This window comes from Ceratotherium simum, chromosome 12 (assembly GCF_057802395.1).
Source record: "Ceratotherium simum simum isolate JZ-2026a chromosome 12, ASM5780239v1, whole genome shotgun sequence".
NCBI lineage: Eukaryota > Metazoa > Chordata > Mammalia > Perissodactyla > Rhinocerotidae > Ceratotherium > Ceratotherium simum.
The window spans coordinates 55,413,582-55,428,871 of NC_141911.1; positions in this window are offsets into that span (position 1 = coordinate 55,413,582).

Here is a 15,290-nt window from a genome sequence, read left to right on the forward strand (position 1 = left end):
TGATTTATGGGGCGTCTACTTGGTTCCTGATTCAATTACATCCTCATGGCACCCTTCAGAGAGTATAGTTGTTGATCTTTAATAGATGAGTAAATTGAAGCTTGGTGATCATAATTTGCCCAAGATCATGGTATGTAAATCAAGGAACTCTAATCTATAGACTGGTCTGTCAGACTACAAAGCTCTTTTCTGTTTTCCTTCTCCATCTAACTCTCACTCTGATGTATTCTCCTTCCAGTTTATCCTCATAACAGCACAGTGAATTAGGCATTATTGTTTGGATTCTACAGATGAGATATTCAACTCAGAAAAGTTAATCAGTTTGTTTTAACATCATACAAAGAGGAGCAGAAAAACTGGCATTTAGAGCCTGGTCTTTATGCCTCAAAAACCTGTGTGCCTTTCTCTACACAATGCAACCCGACATCAGCATGAATAATCACCTTCTCACAATCTATAGATAGGAATCCTTTCTCTCCTTAGTGTAGTAGGGACTGTTGCAAAATCAAGTGTCTTGTTTATAGCTATGAAATTCTCACTCTTTTCTGTCTTTTGAATGGGTTCTGCCATCATGTCCCAGATGGCCAAACTCTATCTGTTTTTTAAGACCCACTTCACATACCAAATTCTCCACAAAGCCCTTACTAATTCCACAATTGGGGGAAAAAATGCATCTTTCCTCTAAATTTCTATAACCTCTCTATCTCCTTTAGAATACCCGAGCCTCAATTTTTCTTTTTGCACTTGTTCTATCTCCTTTACAGGATTATATTTTGAAAATAAGTTATACTTATCTGTTTTAAAAATAAATATAAATACAAATTTAGATCAGGACATCCGGGAAATTAATATGTATATCGGAATCTATTTTTTTAAAGATATTGACCTTTGTAGCTTATTAGATTTTAAGGTATGTAGAATCAAGTATTAATAACTTCCAATATAATTTCATTCTTTATAAATGTGTAAAATAAGCCCAAGAATTACAAATGTGCTTTTTAGAATTTGTATGTAAAAGTTATGTCTCTCTGGATTTTCTAATGCTTTATTCTGAACTGTAGATAATGAGAATATTTTTGCTAAAACAATTGAATCGTATAAGGTTAATAATAGGCATTTACAATATATATTAGCAGTAAAAGTCTTTACTATATTGAAATTGTTCGATATTTAATTGTAACTAACATAATAGTGGATTTGAAGTGATTAAGCAAATAATGTCATGATCTGTTGTGATCTAGGGAATAGCTGACGGTATTAGGCAGGAAATAAAATGGATCTTTAATCAACAGGGATTCTACTCTGTTTTCATTAAAAGCAGAGATATAAATGCTTAAGAAAGAGTCTTTAAAACATTCCTTTCAACATCACAATGTATGCTGAACCAATGTTTCTGCAGAAAGCAGAAAATCCAACAAAATGGTACATTGCAAGAAGACACAAAATCAAGAGGTTAAAAATTTAGTGTGGTCACAGACACAATAGAATATAACTAGAAATCAATAACAGAAATAGAGCTGGAAATTCTCCAGATATCTGGAAATTAAACAATTGTTAATAACCCACAAATCAAAGAAAAATTCTCAAGAGAAAAAAAATATTTTGAAGTAAATAAAATGAATACAACTTATCGAATACTGTGAGATGCAGAAGAAGTGGTGATTAGGGGGAAATTTATATAATCAATGCATATATTGGAAAAGAGGAAAGATCTAAAATCCAAAAACTTTACCTTCCCCTAGCAAACTAAAGAAAGAAGAACAATTTTAGTTTAAAGTGAGGAGAAGAAATAATACAATTTAGAGTGGACATCAATGAAATTAAAAACAGGAAATCATTAGAAAAATACAGTGAAACTAAATGCTGGTTTATAGAAAAGATCAATAAAATTAATAAATCTCTAAAAAGCTAACTAAGACTAAAGGAGAGAAGATACAAATCACCAACATCATAAATGAAACAGGCGTCATCACTACTGATCTGATAGGTATTAAAAGGATAGCAAAGGGATATTATGAACAACTTTATGTCCACAAGTTTGATAACTTAGATGAAATGGAACAGTTCTTTGAAAGAACCGACTACCAAAACTCACACAAAGAGAAGCAAATAATGTGAACAAGGCCTATATATGAAAAAAAAATTTAAATCAACAATAACCTTCCAAAAAAAGAAAAAGCACCAGACCAAGATGGTTTCACTGGTAAAGTCTACTAAAGATTTAGAGAAGAAATTATACCAATTCTCCACAATCTGTTCCAGAAAATAGAAACAGCAGGACCACTTCCTAACTCATTTTATGAGACCAGCATTACCAAAACCAGATGAAGATACAATAAAAAATGAAAACTACAGATCAATATCTCTCATGAATATAGATGCAAATATCCCCAATAAAATACTAGCAAATTGATCCCAAGAATACACAAAAAGAATTATACATACACCAAGTGAGATTCATATGATCATATAATTGATACAGAAACAGCACCTTCAAAATCTAACACCTTTTCCTTATAATAACTCTCAGAAAACTTCCTCAATTTTATAAAGAACATCTACAAATAGAACTTATAGCTAACATCATACTCTGTGATAAGAAAATTGGATGCTTTCTCTCTTAAAAGAATCAAGACCAAAGACCAAAAGCAAGGAAAAGAAGACCTAGCCAAACAAGCTCTACCTAGTGTAATAAGACAAGAAGAGTAAATCAATGTATAAAGATTAGAAAGGCAGACACAAAAATGTCTTCGTTCACAGCTGAAATGATTGTCTATGAGGAAATGATAAAATAATTTCCTGAGACTAATAAGCAAATATAGCAAAGTTACAGAAGAAAAAGTTACTATAAAAAAATCAATTGGTTTCCTATATGCAAGCAATAGAAATTGAAATTAGAATTTTAAAAAATGCCACTTACAATAGCATCAAAAGTGTAATACTTAGGTATCAGTCTAATGAAATAAGAAAAGCATCTATACATGGAAAACTGAAAAATTTGATGAAAACTTTCAAAGAAGGTCTAAATAAATGAAAAAGTATTCCATGTTCATGGATTAGAATACTCCATATTGTCAAGAGTTCAATTCTTCCCAAATGCATATATGAATTTAACGTGACCCAATTAAAACTCCACATCTATTTTATAGATATGAAAGAACTAATTCTAAACTTTATATGGAAAGGCAAAAGACAGAATTGCCAACACAATGTTGAAGATCAAAGTTGGAGGGTTCGTATTCACTTCTAGACGTACTATAACGGTACAGTAATTGAGGGAGTGTGCTATTTCCAAAAGAATAGACACATAGATGAGTGAAACAGAACATAGAAACCAGAAATAGACCCACAAGAATATAGTCAATTAATATTAGGCAGACGAGCAAAGATGATTCAAGGTAGAAAGGATAGACTTTTTTAAACAAATAGTCGTAGAACTATTGGATATCCATAAGCAAGAAAATGAACCTAGACACAGATACAACTTTCATAATTTTTTTTTCTTTTTTTCTGAGGAGATCAGCCCTATGGTAACATCTACCAATCCTCCTCTTTTTTTTTGCAGAGGAAGACTGGCTCTGGGCTAACATCTGCACCCATCTTCCTCCACTTTATATGGGACGCCACCACAGCATGGCCTGTCAAGCAGTGCGTCAGTGTGCGCCCAGGATCCGAACCAGCAAACCCCGGGCCACCACAGTGGAGCACGTGCACTTAACTGCTTGAGCCACTGGGCCAGCCCCAACTTTCACAAATTTTAACTTGAAATCAGTTATTAAACTTAATGTAAAATAGAAAACTATAAAACTCTAGCAGAAAACATAGGAGAAAATCTAGGTGACCTTAGGTTTGGTGATGAATTTTTAGGTATAATACTAAAAGCACTATCCAAGAAAGAAAAAAAAATCAATAAATTGGACCTTATTAAAACTTAAACCTTCTGTTTTTTGAAAGATATTGTTAAGAGAATGAAAAGATAAGCCACAGCCTAGGAGAAAGTATTTGTAAAACACGTATCTGATAAAGGACTTGTATCTGGAATATACAAAGATCTCTTAACACTCAATGATAAGAAAAATAAACAACCCAAATAAAAATGCACAAAAGATCTGAACAGAAACCTGCACAAAAAAGGTATACAGATGGCAAATAAACATGTGAAAAAATGCTCAACGTCATTTGATGTTAAGACAATACAAATTAAAACAACAATGAAATTCCACTACATATCTATTGGAATGGTTAAAATCTAAACATTGGGTTGACAATATGAATTGAAGGTTAGGATGCAGAGCAACAAGAACTCTATTCATTGCTGGGTACAATGCAAAATGGTACAACCACTTTGGAAGACATTTTGGTAGTTTCTTACAAAGCTTTCTTATCACACAATCCAGCAATCAGACTCCTAGATATTTACCTAACTGATTTGAAAACATGTCCACAGGAAAATCTGTGCATTAATGTTTATAGTATTTTATTCATAATTGCCAAAAAATAGAAGTGATCAAGCTGTCACAAATGGTGGTACATCCATACAAAGAAACATTTTTCGGTAATAAAAAGAGGAAATGATCAAGCCACAAAAAGACATGGGTGAATCTTAAATGTAATTTGCTAAGTGAAATAAGCCAGTCTGTAAAGGCTACATTCCAATTACACAACTGACTGGAAAAGGCTAAACTTCAGAGAGTGTAAGGATCAATGGTTTCTAGAGGTTTGGGAGGCAGGGTAGAAAGATTGAGTAGGTGAAGCACAGGGTATTTTAGAGAAGTGAAACTATTCTATTATTCTATATGATACTGTAATTGAGGATATATGGTATTATGCATCTGTCAAAACCCATTGAACTTTACAGCACAAAGAGTAAACTCTAATTATGCAATTTTCTTAAAAATTAGGAAGTTGAGGGAATCCCAGGATGGAATGCAAAATGTAACAAAACAATCTAATTGTACCGTAAATGTGTGAAACAACCTCACTGAAGGGGAAGAAGAAAAGGTGCTAATCTAATGACATTAGAAATGTCGAGTCTGTAAAAGTAATGGTAAAAAAAAACTAACATAAAGTTGTTGTTTAACAGAGAATGAGTTAATAATTCTTATATTGCTATACATGTATACTGGAAATGAACAATTAAGTAAATGGATCGCAGATGGTGAGACTCAGATTTCTCACTTTTGGAGTGGATGTTGACAAATAAGTGAGGGAGGAAGAAGACTAGAGTGATCTGTGCTGTGACAGACAGAGTTAGAGATGTCAGTATGAGCTCGTGTTTAGCTTAAAAGAGGTAGAGATGGTTATACTTAGAAATATGCACAGATACGTGTATATACAGGGTTTAGTATGCATACATATATTTTCTTACAGTGTCAGTTGTGAGGGTCTAGAAGCAATAATATCCCAGTAGCAAAAAGCACACTTAGCACCCCAATTTTGATTTCTAATACCATTCTCCAATAAAGGAAGTCAGAGCTCCTTGGAGAAATGGCTAATTCTAGTACTGGGAAGAGAATATATAAGACCAGAGCATCATGTAGTGTGAGAAAATAAGAAAATGTTTCAAAAAATAATCCATTAAAGACACGGTAATGGGCATATATTTCAAAGGGACACAGAAGCCAACTGAAAGAGCTTCCAATGGTCACATTTGAACAAAATAAACAAAGAAGTATTGTATTATAGTCACACTATAAAATATATTGCCATTATTTCATATTGATATAAGTAAATGAATGATAAATAAACAAATGTAAGAGCCAAGATAAATCTCCTGTGCAGAAGAATTCCAAATAATTTATGTAGATACTCCAACCTCAAAGGGATGGAGCATAACTTCCCACTCCTTAAATGTGGACAGCACTTAGTGTCCTTCCAAATAGTACAATATGGAAAGGGGAGAGCAAAAAGAATCCTAGACTGTGGAGAAAGCTGACAAACAAACCTTAGCCGGGTAATCAAGTCAACATCAATAACGATAAGTCACGCTGAGAGTTTGTTCCCTTGATATAATGTGATGAAAATTGTATTTACCACTTTGTTCTTCCTCCTCAAACACATAACCCTGATCTAATTATGAGAAATACAGCAGACAAACCCCAATAAAGGGACACTGTTTAAAATATCAGACAAATACACCTCAAAACTATAAAGGTCATCAAAAACTATAAAAGCAAGAGAAGCTTAAGGAGACATGACAACTAAATGTAATATGATATCCAGGATGGGATCCTAAAGAGGAAAAGAACCATAAGCAAAAACTAAGGAAATCAGAATAAAGTATGAGCTTTTCGTTAACAATAATATATTAATATTAATTCATTAATTGTAGCAAATATACCATACTAATGTAAGATGATAACAATAGGGAAAACTGGGTGCAGGGTGTATAGGAACTCTCTGTACTATCTTTGCTATTTTTCTGTAAAACTAAAAGTGTTCTAAAATTTAATTTTATTATATATATAATACATAATGTTTTATAGTAAATAGAAAGATATATATTATATATATATATATGTTATATTTATGGTGGTCTCATTGCATAGCCATAGTTTGTTAAGTTAGTAGATATTTGGAAGATAGTATAACTTTTATAGAAAGCAATTGATAAAGGCTGTGTACTCAGAAAGTGTACTTGAGTGCATGTTTGAGCAAGGAAAACTACCTAATAATTAGGATCCTGAAGAAAAAGTGCACATCCAAATGCAGATTTTAACCCACATAACAAATGATGAAAAATAGTTGAAGCTAAAATCATTATGCTATTCCCATGAATCATGGTTCACGCACTCAAAATAATTGGGTGAACTATCACTATTTTTACCTTTAATAGAGATTTCATAGAGTCTATAGTAACCTAATTGTTAGTATCAAATACATAAATCATGCCAAAATACAAATGAAATTTTAAACATTAAAGATTTGTAAGTATCATTTAATGTTAAAGATTCATTGTAGTTAAATATCCCTAATTTCATATTTCCATTTCTTTTCTTCTTCTTTTTTTTTTCTAATTGCTGGGGAAGATTTGCTCTGAGCTAACATCTGTTGCCAATCTTCCTCTCTTTCTGTTTTTCTTCCCAAAACCCCAGTACATAGTTGTTTATTATAGTTGTAAGTCCCTCTAGTCCTATGTGAGCCACTACCACAACGTGGCTACAGACAGACAAGTGGTGTGGTTCCCGCCCAGGGAACCGAACCCCGGGCCAATGAAGCAGAGCACATCGAACTTTTAACCACTAGGCCACTGGGGCTGGCTCTTCTTTTCCTCTTCTTTTTAAATTGCAAAATATCAAAGTCTCAACAAGCCAGACTAATTTCCTAATATGAGAAGCAAGTGTACTGATGAAATTCTTCCTGCACTGAGCTAAACAAAATAATAACCCATTCACTCAAATCAGATATCTGGGAATGCTTTTCTGAAAATGTCACTGAGATTTCTGGAATATTCCTGAGATTTTTATAAAGATTATTAAGATATTATTATTTATAAATCCCCTTCTTCACAATGGAAAAGTGAAAATATCTTTGAATTGTTCCTCCTCAATGAAGATGACTAAAACAACGTCAAGAAAAATTACCAACTATGATTCCACTTCAAAAGATAGTTACCAATGTTAGAAATAAATTGTTATTATGCAAAACTGATGTTTATGTAAGAATAAGAAACAGCATGCTAACAGACTATTTTCACATACTTAGTTCTTGATAGGATTGCGAGTTATAAGTCCGTATTTTCCTGGGAAGACTTTATTACCATAGCATTACAAAACACCAAATGGTATACTTGTTTAAAGCTTTTGAAACAGACAACTTTAAAAAGTTTGAATGTTGATATTTATTTCCACAATTAATAGAGTATCAAACTATATCAAGATGCAGGAAAGGGGTATACCTATACTAGAAGTTGTAGTTGTCATCAAATATGATACTTGGTTCAACGTTAATCACGTAAAGAATATAAAATGTGGGGTCAATTAATGTAGTAAAGTAAAGGATATTTTTGTAGAAACTAGCAGCCAATATAGTCTTTAAGCATACAGTCATCCCTTCGTATCTGCCGGGGATTGGTTCCAGGACCCATGCGGATATCAAAATCCAGGGATGCTGAAGTCTCTTATGTAAAATGGCATAATATTTGCACATAACCTATGCACATCCTCCCATATACTTTAAATCATCTCTAGAGTACTTATAATACTTAATATAATGTAAATGCTATGTAAATAGTTGTTATACTGTACTGTTTAGGGAATAACAGCCAAAAAAAGGTCTGTACATGTTCAGTAAAGACACAAGTATCATAGGCCTTTCGATCCACAGCTGGTTGAATCCAGAGATGCGGAACATGTGGATATGGAGGGCTGACTGTATTTACGCTTAATTACTCAGCTACCCCAAAGATATTAAAAAGGGTCTCAGGTGACTCACAGGCTTTTACTTTAGCTGTTAGTTGAACAATCAGGTGCCTAATATTCACAAATCTATTAGTTTATATTTTTGGTGTGCCTCCAAATTGTTCAAATTTTATATTTGTGATAGCCTATATTATTAACAGAATGTTCTGGGAGTATTTTGTTACAATATTTTCCTTAAGATTTTTATGTTATTTCACCTGTAAAATTGCTGAATTTCTTACAAATGGCAAATTATTTTTATGTCTGGTTCTAAATCTGGCCATGATAATCTGGAGTGCTAACAGCGGGAATCTAAAAATAATAAAAATATAACTACTTAGACAAAAGCATTGACTTACAAAACCATTTCATCTTCTAGAGAGGGGTTAAAACACGTGACAGCAAATAAAGGCCAGATGTCAAAAGAAAAGTAGCTAAAATGAGGAGAACAACAAACAAAAACCTTAATAATCCATTAACTGACTAAGGACTATGTGGAATTTTAATTTCTGTTAGCAAAGACTTTCAAATAATGTTCAGGAGAAGTACGATAATATTTGCTAACACTCCAAAATATATAGCACACTATATTAAAAAAATAAAAGATCCTAAACAGTTATCTAATGTCTTTTAAGAGGGTACATAATGTGCACCCTTTTAAAATACAATTTTGATATTTTCCAAGAACTTCTTCAAAGAAAAATTAGCTCATATTCACATTGTTTGTTAAACGAAGACTCCTATTTTACCTTTGCCAACATCATTTCAATTCATTTTTCATTTGAAGCTGGAGGAGAGATGAAAATTTTCTGTTCTCACCAGATGTATCATGATTTTAAAACTTCAGTTTTTGTCAGACAACGACATTAATGAATTTCTCCAAACAATATGAGTGCATTTTAAATTATCTTTACAAATAACTGCATGGAGTTCTGCTTGCAATGTGGCTGAGTAAAATCTAATTAGACCCAACCTCTAGTAGATAATAACAAACTCTGGACAAGTTACAAAATCAAAATAGAACAAAATAATTATATGAAGACACAAGAACTCTCTTGAGGGGTGTCAACATTGTTTCTGGTTTGTTCCTTTTTTGTTTTTTATGGCTTTTAGCCTGAGCTCAGGTTATTATGAGCACTACACAGGATGGCTTTCTTTCAGGCCCAAAGAACTAGAGGACAGAGTTCAGGACAGTCACAGATGTCAATCTGATCAACTATAATATATCTTACAGTAGAATAAAATAAAATAGCTGAAATTATATCAGGTCATTCATGATTCTAAAAGTTAACTTAATTCTGGAAAATATGGTCTTAAAGATACTTATAATAATTATTACATTTCTTAGTTTTTCTAGATGAGACAAGTTAATATACCTTGGAACATCAGGATAGAAAAAAAATCTAGATTTCCTACTCTCTCAATTGTGTCTAGTTTGTTCAAAGCTTCAAGCCACATGCTTTATATAGGTTATGTGTGATGCTCATAAGAACTCTACAAGAGAGAAATGATTATTTTCAGATGGGAAGAGCCTAAGAAGGTTAATTAATAATCTATTAATTATCAGAGCTAATATTTGAATCAAAGTCTATGCAAATACAAAATATTTTCTTACCTATGGATTTAAAGTATTTGCTCCAAAGAAGTTTGTCTTCTCTAGGTCAGTCTGGACTAGACCAGACCAAAGAGGATATTTTAGGTATTTAATTACCATCTCTCAACTGTAGGATTTAGCTTCAGAATATACTGATGTGTGCTTTTTGGGTTATTTCTATGCCTCCAACATAATCTATGCTTACTCTGAATTTATAGAGGATGCAGTAATAAAATTTCTCTTTTACGTTTTGTTATAGCTAACATTTGATCAGAAGACCTGTGATAGTCTTTGACAATGTACCAAACATGTACTTTCTAATGTATCTTGTAAATAAAATAAAAAAAGAAAATGCTTAATAAACGTATTTCTATAGCATTACAATGATTTTGGTTAAGATTTTAAAAATTAATTTGCTATGGCCTAAATTTTAACAATATTTACTATACTTATCATCAACTCCCTCTTAAGCCAAATATGTCCCCTGTTTGGGGTTAAGGTGATAGCATTATTATAGCAAATGAAAGAGCCAAAAGTCACTTTGATTTACTTTTATGTCACTATTTAGTAAGATTTCTCCGCTCAGGGAGTGTTAAATTAATCTTCAGTGGCCAAGTACATTTATTTTTTCTCTCTTGAGTTTGTATTTTTAAAACTTATATTTGGGATACAAAATTTAATTTTAGCTTCCTCATTATGTCTTCACCACCGATGTCAACATGACTGTCTGGATATGTTAAACAGCTACTGTCTAAGTCAAAAAACGTTTTTTCCAAGAAAACGATTAATCAATTAATGAAAATTCTTGGAGTTATGGGTAAAAAGTTACATATACTCAAATTATCAATACCAACAATCCTTACTTTTGGATTTTTCTAGATTATTTTTTTTTTCAGATCTACCTGTTTAGACTTTTGTAAATGTAAAAAATAATTGATGGGCCGGCCTGGTGGCGTAGAGGTAAAGTTCGCCACTCCACTTTGGTGGCCCGTAGTTCACAGGTTTGGATCCCAGGCACAGACCAACGCACCATTTGTCAAGCCATACTGTGGTAGTGTCCCATATAAAGTAGAGGAAGATGGGCACAGATGTTAGCCCAGGGCCAATCTTCCTCAGCAAGAATTGGAAGATCGACAACAGATGTTAGCTCAGGGCTAATCTTCCTCACAAAAAAATATAATAATAATTGAAAATCATATAATGAGAAACTTAGAATACCAGGAACATATTCTGTGCAGTAATATGTAATTTAGCCTGACACATGTATATGGCACTGTTCTTGGTTGAAACTAATTGTCTTCCCTTATTCTGAATTATGGTAAGGACCAATTTGATGGTTAAGAGAGTCCTCAAGTTGCATTATCTATCTTATCATTCTTTATTTTAAAATTGTAAATATAACCTTCAGAATAAGTCCTTTGTGTACTTGTTGAAAACGTTTGTTCTTGAATTTCAATCCAGACTTACTACAACAGAATCTAAAGGAATGAGCCCTCAGAACTTGCATTTTAGAAAAGCATCCTTTAGGGCTCTTATACACACTCAACTGTAAAAACCGTGTCTCTAAGATTCAATGAAATTATTCCAGTTCACATAAACCGTAATAAATGCTTCTTAATTTCAGGCTGTCATGCAAAGATAAATAAGTTATAGTGAGACACTAGAAAAACCTGATATTCTATCTGATGGAGTCAGCACAGCTGCATACAAGTACAGTGTGGTATGGGAGCACATATACATACTGAGAGGTATGTTGTCCAGTTTGAAACAGGGAAGGAGAATGAATATATCATGGGGATATTTCTAGAGAAGTTGCCAGTGAACCGAGTTTTGGAGGAAAAGCAGGAATCAGTAAAGAAAGGTAAAAAAAATCAGGAAATTTTAATCACAAGGAAAAAAAAAAACAAAAAAATTGTGATGTGAAACAGCATAGTGTATTTAGGAAACCACAACCTATAAAATGTTACGACAAGAGTGGTGAAGATTTTATCTTCACTTTGACTTTATCTTGTTAGTTTTAATGCAGTCTTGAATATTTCAAGGGGGAAACTGGATAGATAACCTTAGCAACAACGTGTAGGGTGGATTTAGAGGGATTCAGGGATGAATTTAAGAGAATATTAATCAGGATCCTTTTAGTTGCCAGTTGTACAAACCAAACTTGAAATTAAGCAAATGAGAAAAATAGTTTGGTCCTTATAACCAAACATTGGGAAAAGCAGAAATAGGTCAGGACTTAGGCGAGAGAAAACTTAGAGGATCTAGTATACTACCTCTGCTCTTCTCTGCAATCCAACTCCAGTTCCCCTCACCGCAGACCTTCTTCTTCCTGAAGGCTGGAATCAAGGCTGACAACAACCTCTAGACCAATGGCTCCTTTGCTTTGCCACCAGAGAAGAACCCAAGTCAGGTGAGAAAGTCAAAAAGAAAGAATCTGACTTGGGTGCACATCCACCCTGAAGGTTACTCGTTATGGTGGTCAAAGATTTTGCATAACGTGATAGATTCAGATTGGGTCAAATTCTCATTTCTCATCCAATCACTGCGGCCAGGGACACAAGGTCATACAGGAAGATGTCAGCTCCCAATTGCACCTCGAGTTGTGTAGGTAAGAGGAAAGAGGATGAGCACATCCTCCAAATAGGGGAGTAGCTCCTGTACCCATATTATGGATAGGTACTCTATTAAACAACCCCCACTGCAACAAACGCTATTGAAGTTTATAAGGCTTACTGAGCATCTGAACCATGGTAGTGTTTGAAGCAGAAAAAAAAATGTTAGAGGTAAATCAATAAGATACGAAAAATAACAGGCTGTGACAAGTGGTCAGAAAATGAAGAAATAGCCTAGATTTCTGGCTTGAGTAACAGGTTAATGAGAGTGTCATACAGAGTACTGAATTAAAGGTACAAGACCAGGTCTAGGAAAGAAGTTGAGCATTCCACTTCTAGACGTATATCTAAGAGTAATTCTTCCACATATAAAATATATAACAATGTTCTCATAGGCTAACACAGAGAGAAAGAAATTATTTTCCTGAGTGAATAGGCATTATTTTTTAATACTTTACTACATGGAAGTAAGTCTTTTTTCTGCTTGTTTTATTCTGGTTTGAGTATTAGAAAGATTATGTGTAAAGTGCCTATCATGGGCTCTGCCATGTAACTAATATTTAATAAAATACACGTACTATAAAATCATTGGTTATGTAAATAGTGGAAAATGACATAGAGAAAATGTACAGTGCTCTCTTTTCTATTTTGAGGCGATTGCTCTTTTATGTTATTTATTTTTGGTGAAGGACGATAACATTTTAAATATAATGAAAAACTTAAAGATCAGAAATGGTAAAAGTAAAAAGGTAGAGAATATTCCATAGGACAAGTATTGGGAACCTTTTTCTGTAAAGGACCAGATAATAAGTATTTTAGGCTTTATGAGTCATAAAATTTCTATCATGACTGCTAACTCTGTATTGTAGCAGGAAAGTAGCCAAAAACAATACATAAATGAGTGAGTGTGACTGTATTCCTGAAAAACTTTGTAGTGTAGGAGGTGGAGGGTAGTATTAGAACAGTGAGTAGTAGTTTGCCCACACTTGATATAGAATAATGATAAAGGGGAACATGTACTCTTGTATTTCATGTAGAGTTACAGAATAACTTGGAGTTAAACAAATTGCAAAGGCTTTAATACATGACATTATTTAAATATTGTTGTAGATATCACATAGCATGCTAGTCGGGTGTACTGAGAACGTGGTATTTTCTTAATCACTACAATATCCCTGTTCAAAGTACTGATACGTATTATAGTACCTAGTTTAAAGAATAGGAGGGTTTGAATGTTAAGTTAATAATGGAAAGTAAAGTACAAGATCTCTTGTAAAAGACTTAGGCCAATATTCTGTCTATTTTTCCTACATCCACCCTGGAGGGAGTGAAAACAATCGGAATTTAGCATTCATACTCTATTTATATGAAATTTACGTAAAAGTTATTTTGAATATAGTTTTTATTATTTGGGTTGTGCCTATGTCAGATTTCTTTTAGGAAGAGTCTCTGTCACACAAGTCTTTTAACAATTCCTTTGTGACTAATGTTCCATCAGAATTTCCATTGTGCATCCCAGAATTCTTAAGAATATTGAGCAGAAATCATCTTCAGTGATTTGCTTTAGGGGAAAACTAAGTCACATCTATGACATTAACACCACATGCTGTGCTAAATGCTTTGCTCCACTGAAAATTTGCAAGGCATATGTAGAAAAATGAGTTCTTAGGTGTTCCTATCCAGATGAAGTGTGTATCAAATACCTATACTTGCAAAGCTTCAGCAGGTAACCAGAAACAGAGTAAGCTACCTTGCTGAAAGAGAGCTAAAATGGAACTGGAAACCACACGTTGTGGTGTTGGCCTCAGAATCTTTTCAACAGCTATTGTTCAGCATCTGAAATATTGAATAATATAATTTTCCTCTCTTTCTTCCTTTCTTTCTTCCTTCCTTCCTCCTTCCTTTCTCTCTTTCTCTTTCCTCTTTCTTTTTCTTTTATTTTCTTCATGCAGACACTGCATAGTGCAGCAGATACAGAAATACACAAGGAGTTCTGCTCAAATCCTTAATTTGAATTACTATCTTTAAAATATTGAGTAAATCTCTTAGCACCCTGTTACTTCATTTTCCCTGTCTCTGTAGGGTCTAATCATTTATGCCCATTTCTTAGTACAGAGTGCATAGGAGAATAAATAAGAATAAATTAGGAAGAGTATTGTATATTTAAAAAAAAATCTCAAGGCTATCACCATTTCTGGTTTTCCCAGGACTTTTACTATCTCCTTATGGAATGCCACTGCTCTCCATTTTTCCATAGTGTCCATTTGCATACAAAAGCATCATGTTGAAATGGATAAGAGCATAGACTATGAGACAGGATTCTCAACCTTATCAGAGGATATCATTAATGGTGGAACACCAGTGTGGTTAGTTTGCTGGGGAGGTTTGACCCTCCAACTGAGAGAGTGGCTATGTCTCCTGCTCTGTGTAGCTGTCTGTGTGTAATAAACTGTTCTTTGCTTACATGAAAAAAAACTTCTATTGTCTTCCCGTGTCTGCTGGTATCATTCCCAGTAGTCTTATTAACAATCATACAATCCTAATATGATGCTATAAATACCCCTCAAAAAGTTCATACGTTATTATCAAGCATTAGCTCTTTCATAATTTTTGTACGATGTGCTTAGCGTTTATCTTGGAAATACTGGAACACTGCTTTGTGATCATGAAGAATTGGGCAGGCAA